The following is an 11,592-nucleotide window of genomic DNA, read 5'->3' on the forward strand; positions in this document are numbered from 1 at the left end:
TATTTACCACCCCACTAATTTGTGTGTCATCCATGAACTTACTGATCACCCCTCCTACATTCAAATCTAAATCATTTATATATACCACAACAGCAAGGGACCCAACACCAATCCCCGTGGAACCCCACTGGACACAAGCATCCAGTCACAAAAACACCCCTCGACCATCACCCTTTGCTTCCTGCCACTCAGCCAATTCTGGATCCAATTTGTCAAATTGCCTTGGATCCCATGGGCTCTTACCTTCCTTATCAGTCTCCCATGCGGGACCTTATCAAAAGCCTTGCTGAAGTCCAAGTAGACTACGTCAAATGCATTGCCCTCATCTACACACCTGGTCACTTCTTCGAAAAATTCAATCAAATTGGTCAGACATGACCTCCCCTTAACAAAACCATGCTGACTGTCCTTGATCAATCCCTGCCTCTCCAAGTGTAGATTAATTCTGTCCCTCCGAATTGTTTCCAACAGTTTCCCCACCAGAGGTTAGACTGACTGGCCTGTAGTTCTCTGGTTTATCCCTTCCTCCCTTCTTGAATTATCCCTTCCTTTCTTCTTTAAATTTAAGTTTAAAATACTAGTCCTAGACCACTCTTTTCCCTTTCAAACTGGATGTAAAATTCAATCATATTGTAGTCGCTGCTACCTAGGGGTGCCTTTACTCTGAGGCCATTAATTAATCCCGTCACATTACACAATACCAAGTCTAATATAACCTGCACTCTGGTTCATTCCAGAACATGCTGCTCTAAGAAACTATCTTGAAAGCATTCTATGATCTCCTCATCCAGGCTACTACTGCCAATCTGATTTTTCCAGTTTATACGTAGATTAAAATCACCCATGATTATTGCCGTCCTTTTATCGCAAGTACCCAATATTTCTTCTTGTATACTTTGTCCTACATTGTAGCTACTGTTAGGGGACCTATAGACCACTCCCACTAGTGACTTCTTTCCCCTACTGTGCCTTATCTTTATCCAAACCTAATCTATATCCTGATCTCCTGAACCAAGGTCATCTCTAACTATTGCACCAATGTCATCCTTGATTAACAGTACTACTCCTCTAGATCAAAGCTCTCCTGTTGTAGGCCTGAGGCCCGCAGCCACTAATTATTGCAATTTTGTATTTTTGCATTTTATTTCTACTTTGCCCTTGTTTTTGAGCCTATATTGGATATTTAAAGTTATTTCGTATTGAAGCTTGCTTGGTAGACATTGATCTAAACCTAGCTGTGATTGTGCTTTGATTAATTAATCAATAATAATCAGTAGTGATGTGTTTTCCCAATACTTTGTTTTCCATATTGGCCATCTGGTGTTTGGTCTACATCTCTGTTTTCACCTTCTAAGCTAGGCTACTAAAAAAAAAGTTTTTTTCAAATTTTTTATTCACAAGTCCTTTTTCTTAATGCATTCGATGGCCCTTAGGTTACAGGCCAGGACAATGAGTAGTCTTATGTGGAGTGGTCAACTATGGTGTGGAATCAGATGAAGTTTGATTGATGGACGTACCATCTGATTGATGGCAGATCAAAGAATGTGGAAAGGACCTGAATATGGCAAAGTCTACGAAAGTCTGCAGTGACTGTGAGGAGAATTGATAAGGATGTATATTTACCAGACCCATTTTGAGAATGTCTGAGCTATGGGCAGAATTTTTCTCTCATCGGGCAGGCGCGCACCCGACCCAAATGAGAGTAAAATAGTGCGCAATGACTTTGGGCGAAATATCATTGTGGACTCTTGCGATATTTTTTCTTGGCGAGCACATGCGAGAGGAGGCAGCACGCCCACTGACAATCAAGAGGCATATTAAGGCCCTTAATCAATTAATTAAATCAGATTTTTTGCTGCCTGTCCAACCGTTCGGTAGGCGGGCAGGCGAAAATCCAAGCGGCCTTTGGATTTTTTGATGAAACCTCATCCACAGGCAGGATGAGGCTTCTAACAGGAATTAAAAATAAAAATGTCTAAATCTCATTTATAACATGTGACACATGAGGAGACACGTTCGCCTTATTTTTTAAATCTTTATTTGTACTGTTATAAATCTTTAGCTCCCGTGCATGCGCAATCTTCCATGCTCACACCTGCCAGTGTGAAATTGCAGTCAGGGACCGATCGCTTGTGGGGGGGGGGGGGGGGGGGGGGGGGCAGTCAGTTTCGCGACCGCTCCCGGGCCAGCCCACCGTGCCCACACAACAGGGTAAGAATCCTGCCCTACGTCTCAAAAGGCTGGAATGGAACCAGAAACTTGGCTTAAAGGGACATTGTTTCCAGGATTTGCAGCTGTACCCGGAGTGGAATAGTCAACCACTGGAGATTACAGGAGGAAGGGCAGGAACGGAGTGATTGACCATAGTGCCCATCCATTGTAAGGTTATTCGGAGACTTGGGGAAGAAGCTTCCGGTCGGCGAGCGGGCTGACGAGTAAAATGACATTGGGCTGCGTGCCCGCCGAACTGTCAAAGGCCTATTAAGGCCATTTAAAAGTAATTAAAGTTGGCTTTAGTAAGTAAATTTTACTTTTACAGTATTTACTGTTTACAGTTTACAGTAAGTAAACCTGGCTATCCAAATGAATTCACCAAGTTCAGACCTGGTCTTACCAGGTCTAATCTGCACCCTTCGAGTTTCATACTCCTGGCCTAGCAAAATCTCACATCAATGAAGACAGCTGGTAAACAGCAGATGCGCGAACACCAACCCGACTGCAGCTTCGCCCCCATGAAAATGGAACACGCCTTGTTCGGGGGCAGGACTTAGAACGTCCAGACAACGGAGCACCTCTCGGTTGTGATGGAAATCTGGGCCTATTTTTGTTTTGCTTATCTCCCTAATTTGTTTGCATATTGGGAAATGGAATGTGTTGCCTGAAAGGCTAGTAGAAGCAGATTCAAAATAACTTTCAAAGACGAACTAGATAAATACTTAAAGAGAAAAAATGTTCAAGGCTATAGGGAAAGAATAGGGGTATAGGAATACTTGGATAGCTCTACAAAACAGGCAATGCAGGTACAATGGACCGAATAGCGTGTTTCTTTGCTGTATCAGTCTACGATTCTATAACATGACTGGCTGAGTATCAGTTAATAAACCTATTCACATACTTGACAAAGATTCCTGCGTTTTCTTGACTTTTAAAATTAAACATGTTTAACTTTCAAAAAATGTTGTTGTTATCTCTTCTTAACTTTCTGTGTTCACAACCAGGAGAAAGGCCTACGCCAGACAAGACCTGTTGAGTGCCTGGGGAGTCAAGGACATGTCAACCAAATGGGTGGGACACATTTATCTATTACCACAGTAAGCTAAAAAATTCTTTTTTTTTTTGCATTTTTTGTGAAAACAATTTCAAAGCCTAATCACCATTTTAGCTATCTTTTGCTTCTATGTTTTTTAATTTAAATAAATATTACTTTAAAACATTTGAATGGAACTCTTTTCTTTCCCACATCTTTTGAGGTCTGCAAAACACCTGATTTCCTAAATATCATCATTTTGAGATCATCATCCCTCATGCTCCAACTTACCTTCAGTTAGTGTTGTTTCTTCGTTCATCAACCTCTCTGTTGACAGAGAATAGAGGTAGAGTTCAAACTCTGCACATTAAAAATACTAAGAAATGCCTGTCCAGTTTATAGTTATGAAGCAGTACATGCTTTTACTTACTATTCAAGTGTGACGGTTGTAATTGCCAATAACCTTAAAACACTCCATGAGAGGTTAGTTGAAATTATTGAAGTTGACTGCTTCTATGAGATAGTTCACACTGGTAATGAAAATTACAAAATTTGTTTCCAGTGGTAGAGCTGCAAAATGGAGTCCAGGAGGCTGAGGCTAAGATTCAGATGTTGCTTTGAATTGTATCACAGAGAGGGTTGGAAGGGTATGGAGTGTGGCTGGCTAAGGTTGAATAATCAAGTTTCTGTTAGTGTGCTATTCAGAGCTAACTAGCTGCTGATTTAAAAATAATTTCACCTGTAGACTAAAGGGCACTGATGATCTTGTAGTGGGCTTAATTTTATTGACACTGTATTCTCCCTAGGTGCAATAAACTTCATGATTAGCCAAGACAGAATATGTTATGTTGGCTGTGTCTTCAAAGAGCCATCATTCCCCTTCCATAAGACTGGTATGGAGTAAATGCAGAATAAGAGCTCCCAGGAAACTTGGCATTGGCCTGCATGATACTGTGCTGCCAGTCACAGACAAATTGGCAACTGAACTTTCTGTTTCTGTTCAGTGTTGCAAAGTCCAAACCAGGTCAAGGAAGCTTAAATCATTGAAAAATCATTCTCATAGCTGGCATAATCCAAGAACCTACTATAGTTTCAGGGAGAGAGAATGAGAGAAGCCATCCCAAAGTAAGACTTAAATGAAAACAGAAAATGCTGGAAAAACTCATATTTGGCAGCATCTATGGAGGGAGAAACAGAGTGAACGTTTCCAGTCCAATATTACTGTTCTTCAGAAAGCAAGTCTTAGTAGTCTGAGTTCAAAGGAATGTACTCACCTCTACCTCGCAGAGGCTGAGTGCCAACTCACAGACACTTCCTCCAACTTCCCCCTGGACCATGACCCCACCACCAAACATCAAGCCATTGTTTCCAGGACTGTCACTGACCTCATCTCCTCTGGAAATCTTCCCTCCACAGCTTCCAGCTTCATAGTCTCCCAACCTCGGACAGCCTGCTTCAACCTCCTCCCAAAAATCCACAAATAGGACTGTCCTGGTAGACCGATTGTGTCAGCCTGTTCCTGCCCCATGGAACTAATTTCTTTCTATCTTGATTCCGTTCTCTCTCCCCTTGCCAGTATCTTCCCACCTACATCCGCGATTCCTCTGATGTCCTACATCATATCAACAATTTCCAGTTCCCTGGCCTCAACTGCCTCCTCTTCACCATGGACGTCCAATCCCTCTACACCTCCATCCCCCACTAGGATGGTCTGAGGGCTCTCCGCTTCTTCCTTGAACAGAGGGCTGAACAATCTCCATCCACCGCCACTCTCCTCCGTCTGGCTGAACTTGTTCTCTCGCTGAACAATTTCTCCTTAAACTCGTCTCACTTCCTCCAAATAAAAGGTGTGGCTATGTATGGGCCCCAGTTATGCCCTGTCTCTTTATGGGGTATCTTCTTTTAAAAAATTCTTTCGAGTTATCAACAGTCACGGATTGCAACTCTTTCGAGTACAATCACAGTTCTTGGTTTCCGGGAGTGGGACAGGAACCCACAACCCTCTGATTCAAAGGCGAGGGTGCTAAGAACTGAGAAGCTGACACCTCTCTCTTTATGGGGTATGTGGAACATTCCTTGTTCCAGTCCTAATCAGACCACCTCACACAACTCTTTCTCCAGTACATCGGTGCCGCTTCATGCTCTCGTCTGGACCTGGAAAAATTTATCAATTTTGCTTCCAATTTTCACCCCTCCATCACTTTCACATGGTCCATCACTGAGTCTTCCCTTCCCTTCCTTGAACTCTGTCTCAATTTATGATGATAAACTGTCCACCAATACTCATTACAAGGCCGACTCCCACAACTACCTCGACTACAACTTCTCAGACCCTGCTTCCTGTAAGGAATCCATCGCATTCTCAGTTCCTTCACCTCTGTCGCATCTGTTCCAATGATGCCACTTTCCAAAACAATACTTCTGATATGTCTTCCTTCTTCCTTAACCGAGATTTCCCACCCATGGTGGTTGACAGGGCCCTCAACCGTGTCCAACCCATCTCTCGCGCCTCTGCCCTCACACCTTCCTCTCCCTCCCAGAACCATGATAGGGTCCCCCTTGTCCTCACTTTTCACCCCACCAGCCTCCACATCCAAAGGATCATCCTACGCCATTTCCGCCAACTCCAGCATGATGCCACCACCAAACACATCTTCCCCTCACCCCCCCCATTGGCATTCCATAGGGATGTCCCCTCTGGGACACCCAGGTCCACTCCTCCATCACCCCCTACATCTCAATCCCCTCCCACGGCACCTTCCCATGCAATTGCAGAAGGTGCAACACCTGCCCCTTTATTTCCCCCCTCCTCACCGTCCAAGGGCCCAAACATTCCTTTCAAGTGAAGCAGCGCTTCACTTTCACTTTCCTCAATTTGGTCTACTGCATTCGCTGCTCCCCTCTGCATTGGAGAGACCAAATGCAGACTGTGTGACCGCTTTGCGGAACACCTTCGGTCTGTCCGCAAGCATGACCCAGACGTTCCTGTCGCTTGCCATTTCAACACACCGCCCTCCTCTCATGCCCACATGTCCGTCCTTGGCCTGCTGCAATGTTCCAGTGAAGTTCAACGCAAACTGGAGGAACAGCACCTCATCTTCTGATTAGGTACTTTACAGCCTTCCGGACTTAACATTGAATTCAACAACTTCAGATCATGAACTCTCTCCTCCATCCTCACCCATTTTTGATCCCCTTTTTTCAATATTTATATTTTAATTTTCACATAAAAATTTTTTTCCCACCTATTTCTATTAATATTTTTAAAATGTATTTCCATTCATCGTTTTATCCCCACCTTTTAGCCTATTTCGATCTTTTTTTCTCACACCGTCCCCTCCCCCCCACTAGGGCCATCTGTCACTTGCTCATCCTGATTTCTAATCTTAATGTCACCATTAGCACCTCCTTTAGCCAGTATCAGCACTGTCAACACCCCGATTGACCTTTTGTTTATGATATCTTTTGCAATCTCTCCTTTGTTTCCACCCATTACTGGCCTTCTATCCAGCTTCACCTGTTCCAACCCTCGTAAACAGTATATATTTCACCACATTCCTACTTCTCTACAGTTCTGAAGAAGAGTCATATGGACCTGAAACGTTAACTCTGTCTTTCTCTCCACAGATGCTGTCAGACCTGCTGAGTTTTTCCAGCAATTTTTGTTTTTGTTTCAGATTTCCAGCATCTGCAGTATTTTGCTTTTATCAAAGAAGTATATACTGTTGAACCTTAATTATTGGCACTTCCATTATATGGGTCCTTGATTAGCCAGATTTTTTTTTCTGTTGTTGAAGCTGGATTAGGAGACCCCTGGGTATTGAGCTAGATCAGGAAATCAGCAAGAGTCCAGTCCAAGTGATCATCAAGGCTGCTGTCACTTAGGTTCACAAACAATTCTGACATGGAAAATCATGGCTCTCTCTTGTTGGCTTCCAGATGAATAATTGAAGTTGCACTGTGGTCAGAAAAGCACAGTGCTGAAATCATAATTTAAGCAAATCTGTCAGCTTTTGATATATGCAGAAGGTTCATTTTCAAGCATGAATAATGTATCTAAAGGAAGGTAATTCCTCACATTGAAAATTTGCAGTGGTCTAATTCTATTTCCAGTTTGTTTCCAAGAAATATTTTGCCTATTATCTTTCCTGAACTGTAGAAGAATAGTTTTTCTTCAGTGTTACTGAGTACCATCCATGAGGCTATAACTATTTCAAACCTAATATTACACAACACAAAAGACCAGGAAATGCACCTGACTATATTATGCAATTGGTTTGCCACATAAAATGATCTCTTTACCGAATCCACTCACCAGACTTCAAAGCAAAACTATTATCCATATTCAACACTGTTCTGGGACCCATCTGTGAAAATATGCATGTCCGAAAGCAGTCCCAGGCCACAGGTAGGTAATGTGGGGGGGGTTTTAATGAGGGGTGCAAGGGGATTGGCAGTAAGAGGAGGGGGTTGGCTCCCAGTTGCCCCTCCCACGCCATCTCCTTCCCGATATCCAGTGCCTTGATCAGGCACTGAGTGCCTTTCATCGTGGGACTTCCACCCCCCGACCCCGCTCCCCACCACCCTTTCCGGAGGTGGCAGGCTGCAAGCTGGTCACATGGTATTAGCTGCCGTACATGCAGCATGGCGACAAGCCTGTCTGCAGCTGGGTTAACACCAGCTGTGGCTGGATGAGGCCCTTAAGTGGTCATTAATCGGCCACTTAAGGGCCTCCATTGGCAGCAGCATGGGAAGGTAGACCATGGGCCTTCCCATCCAGAACTTAATTCTGGTGGAAGTGGGAAGGCAGCAGGATTCTAGTATGCCACCATTGCACCTAATTACATGCTCTTCTGACCTCCAAGCTCACCACCAGTAAAAGCAGAAAATTCCACCCCATGATTTTCGAATCCTGCTCTGCACCAGGACCCGAACCTGCAGCCCTTTGAAAAACCTGATACAGGTGGCTGAATGAACAGTTTATTGACCAAAAGTCCTCCATGTATGAGAGTACGTTTGGACTGTCAACACTGAAGATCATATGATGTGAGAACTTGAGTCTTCTCAGCAAAAAAGAGTCAATTATTGAATATGATTTTCTTTTCATATGAAGGGAAAGTGGGCGAAAAGTTATGTAGAACAGTTTCCTAGCAAATTGTCAGCTCATCAGGTATCTCATTCATGCCATCTTGAATGGAATCTTGGACCAGAATTATACCAGTCCCTTATTCTACAAAACTGCTATATGACTTGTTTCTACATTACATAATTTACTATAAATCAAATTGATCACTACTGAATGGAATTCAGGCCATATGGCCAGGCTAACGGTAGCTGGCAATTTTTCCTACATTCTAGTCACTGCACTTTTTGTTGTAACTTATTATACGTGAAGCACTTGAAGATATCTTTGAGAGATTTGAGACTGACAAATGTACTTGCTTTGAACTAATATCTGCTCTGCATGGTGTAAATGCAGAAAGTCTAAGAAAGGAGTCTCATCCTCCTTGTTGATACAGAAGAAACACGCAATAGGGAACTTTTCTGGCTCTGCCTGGGCACAGGATTCAGGTGATCAGAGCAAAAAACTGTGTAAAAGAAACAACTACTATGGATGCTAGGACAGAAGAAGTGATTTAAAAACTGATTTCCTAAGCAAAAAGAATTAGGGGTTATAATTTTTTTTTCTGGGTTGGTCTCAACATGCGAAAAGACATACCCAATATATGACACAACACAATAAGAGAGAAGAGAACTCAGGGCCAAGAACAGGTGCTTTCCTCCAGTGAGGAATGCACCCAACATATCAAGAGTCTTCATCGGGAGCACAAAGGGGTGAAGTTCAGGCATTGGAGAGAGCGCACAAACCTCCAAGCATCTCATCTGCTCAACTCTTCAAGGACCACCTGACCTGGATGTAGCAGAGTCAGTAGACCATGCATTTGACTTATTAGGCATCTCAGAACTCATTGGAGTGGAAGCAAATCATCCTCGATCCTAAGGGACTGTCTAAGAAGACTCCAGTAAGAGGATGACAATGACCCATTAGTTAGTGGAATTGAATAAATTAAGAAGATTTCATGATTTTTAATTTTAGTCCGTTAACCTAAATACCCAAATGGAAGAAACCATTTAGTTAATCATGTATGAGTTGGCTCTTTTCTAGTCTAATATTATAAGCAATGTTTCACGACAAACATTGGTAATGTTTCAAGGCAGCTTAATCTGCCATTGATTACAACCTTTTTTGCAAAAGTACAGCAGTTATATTTTTGGTTGTAAGATTAATTTGTGATATGGCTATAATTTATATCAAGATTCGCCTCAGATTTTCTTCTTGACATTCACATAATTCTCTCTTTGAGCCAGGATTCTCCTCCATTGTGCTGTTTAAAATCAAGTGGTGGATGGAAAGGAAGATTAGAGCAGTTCCTGGATTTTTCTCCTCCCTAAAACCATTACTAAAAAATTCTCTCCCCCGAACAAAGATCTTAGCTTTCTAATCTTTGACTACGTTTCCAAATGAAGGCAAGTGTCAGGGCTAGGGAAGCCAGTATATTTCATCCTGCAGCTTCACTATCTAAAACAACTGCTGGGGTTCCAATAATAACAACAGCAGTGGTAAGAATCCTTCAGATTGACCTATTGAAAGAAAAGGGCCCAGTAGTTGTCACCTCTTGCTCTCCATGCCCAAATGTGTACTTTATAACTCATTTCTGAGGACTTAATAAAAATTTCAAATACAAATTTTCAAGCACTCCAGCCTCTTTTCAGTGCCTTCTACTCCTTCTGGCACCACAACACAACAAACTGTGATGGTTGACAGTGGCAGGGTCATTCTGTTAGTGGATGGAACAATGGGAGCCCAGCCTGTAATTTTAATGACCAAGGCATGTGGATTATAGTCATGGCGGGTGGTGTGCACAAGTCCAGTTCCAATCGACAACTGGTGGCAAAACCGTCTTTGAAGGAATTCTTCATTTATGAGATTCATATGCTCTATTCTGCAATATTATAAAGCAATGATTATTACCACTGGGTCACCTTTTATGCATAACATATTTTAAAACAGGTCACATATCTTTCAAAATGCGTGCACCAGCTATATGGACAAAATTATCCTTCCTGGTGCTCACTATTCCTTTGTTCCTGCATCTACTGTTTTCTACTTTTAAAGCTTACCCAGTTCTTCTTCTGAAATTTCACCATGCTGCAATCTTTCTGTTGAGGGAATAACAGTACTCAGACTTTCTCTTAATATACAAGGTTTGATCTAGGCATTGAATGTTGCTATTGCAATGAAACCCCATAATTTTAAAACAAATTCCTTTTCGGGTCATCCGTCAACTTACCAAGTTGTTCCTGAAGTTCTCTCAGAGCCTCCTCTGTCAACAGAGAACAAGACTCAGTACAAACCTTGCATATTAAAGAAAATTCTAAAATACTGTAATTTGTTAAAATTACTATTAAAACATAAATCTAAATGAAACATTACTAAATGGACTAACTATTGAAAGTCGCGGGTAGAAATTTATTGTTGATTGGTAGTGGACAGCTACGAAATGTCTATGGAATGCTGGAACAAGCAATTACAGTTAATTTTAATATAATGTTTCATTTAGAAAACAGAGGGGAGTAGGGAGGATATAACTTGGGGAGTAAGTAGTCCAGGTTATACTTAGACAGTCTTGAGGAGTACTTCTATTCCATGTAGTCTCATAAAAATAATTTTAAAAACTACTTTTCATCTTCTCTTTGTTTGGACTGCCAGCTGAAATTGGGTTAGGCATGGACGGTGCACATTCCACACACCTTTGTCCTAAAACATCAATCAGGGTCCAGTATATGTTATAGGGCTCCAATTCGTTTATCAAATTGGGCCACTGCCTTAAATAGTCAGGCACTTTGCCTGCCCAGCAATAGGCCCTTTTGTGTGGCCAAAGTGTTGCGGCCAAAGAGCAGGCATTAACAGGGAGGCAAGATATTTTTAGGCTGCTCATGCCCCACTTACGTTATATGGCCAAGCTAAGTTCAAACACCCTATGTATGGGTATCAATGTGCTGATGAATGCCAGTTGTGATGGCCTGAATTTTACTGCGGATATCAGGGCCTTAACACTGAGGTGAAAAGCAGGTTCTCAGCCAGCAACTTTCCAGCGGCAGGACCAACTCGACAATTTTACCACAGGCATCACTAATTGCCCAGCTATGGACCAACTGTCCAATTAAGGAAGTCAGGCAGGGTCTTGATTCTGTAGGCTTAATCAGAAGGTCTGAAGCCTCAGCAGCAACATTGGAAGAGGTGGTCACTGTTGAGGCAAGCAAGAGACCTCAGGAGCTCAGCC

The sequence above is a fragment of the Cetorhinus maximus genome, chromosome 3, assembly GCF_964194155.1.
Source record: "Cetorhinus maximus chromosome 3, sCetMax3.hap1.1, whole genome shotgun sequence".
NCBI lineage: Eukaryota > Metazoa > Chordata > Chondrichthyes > Lamniformes > Cetorhinidae > Cetorhinus > Cetorhinus maximus.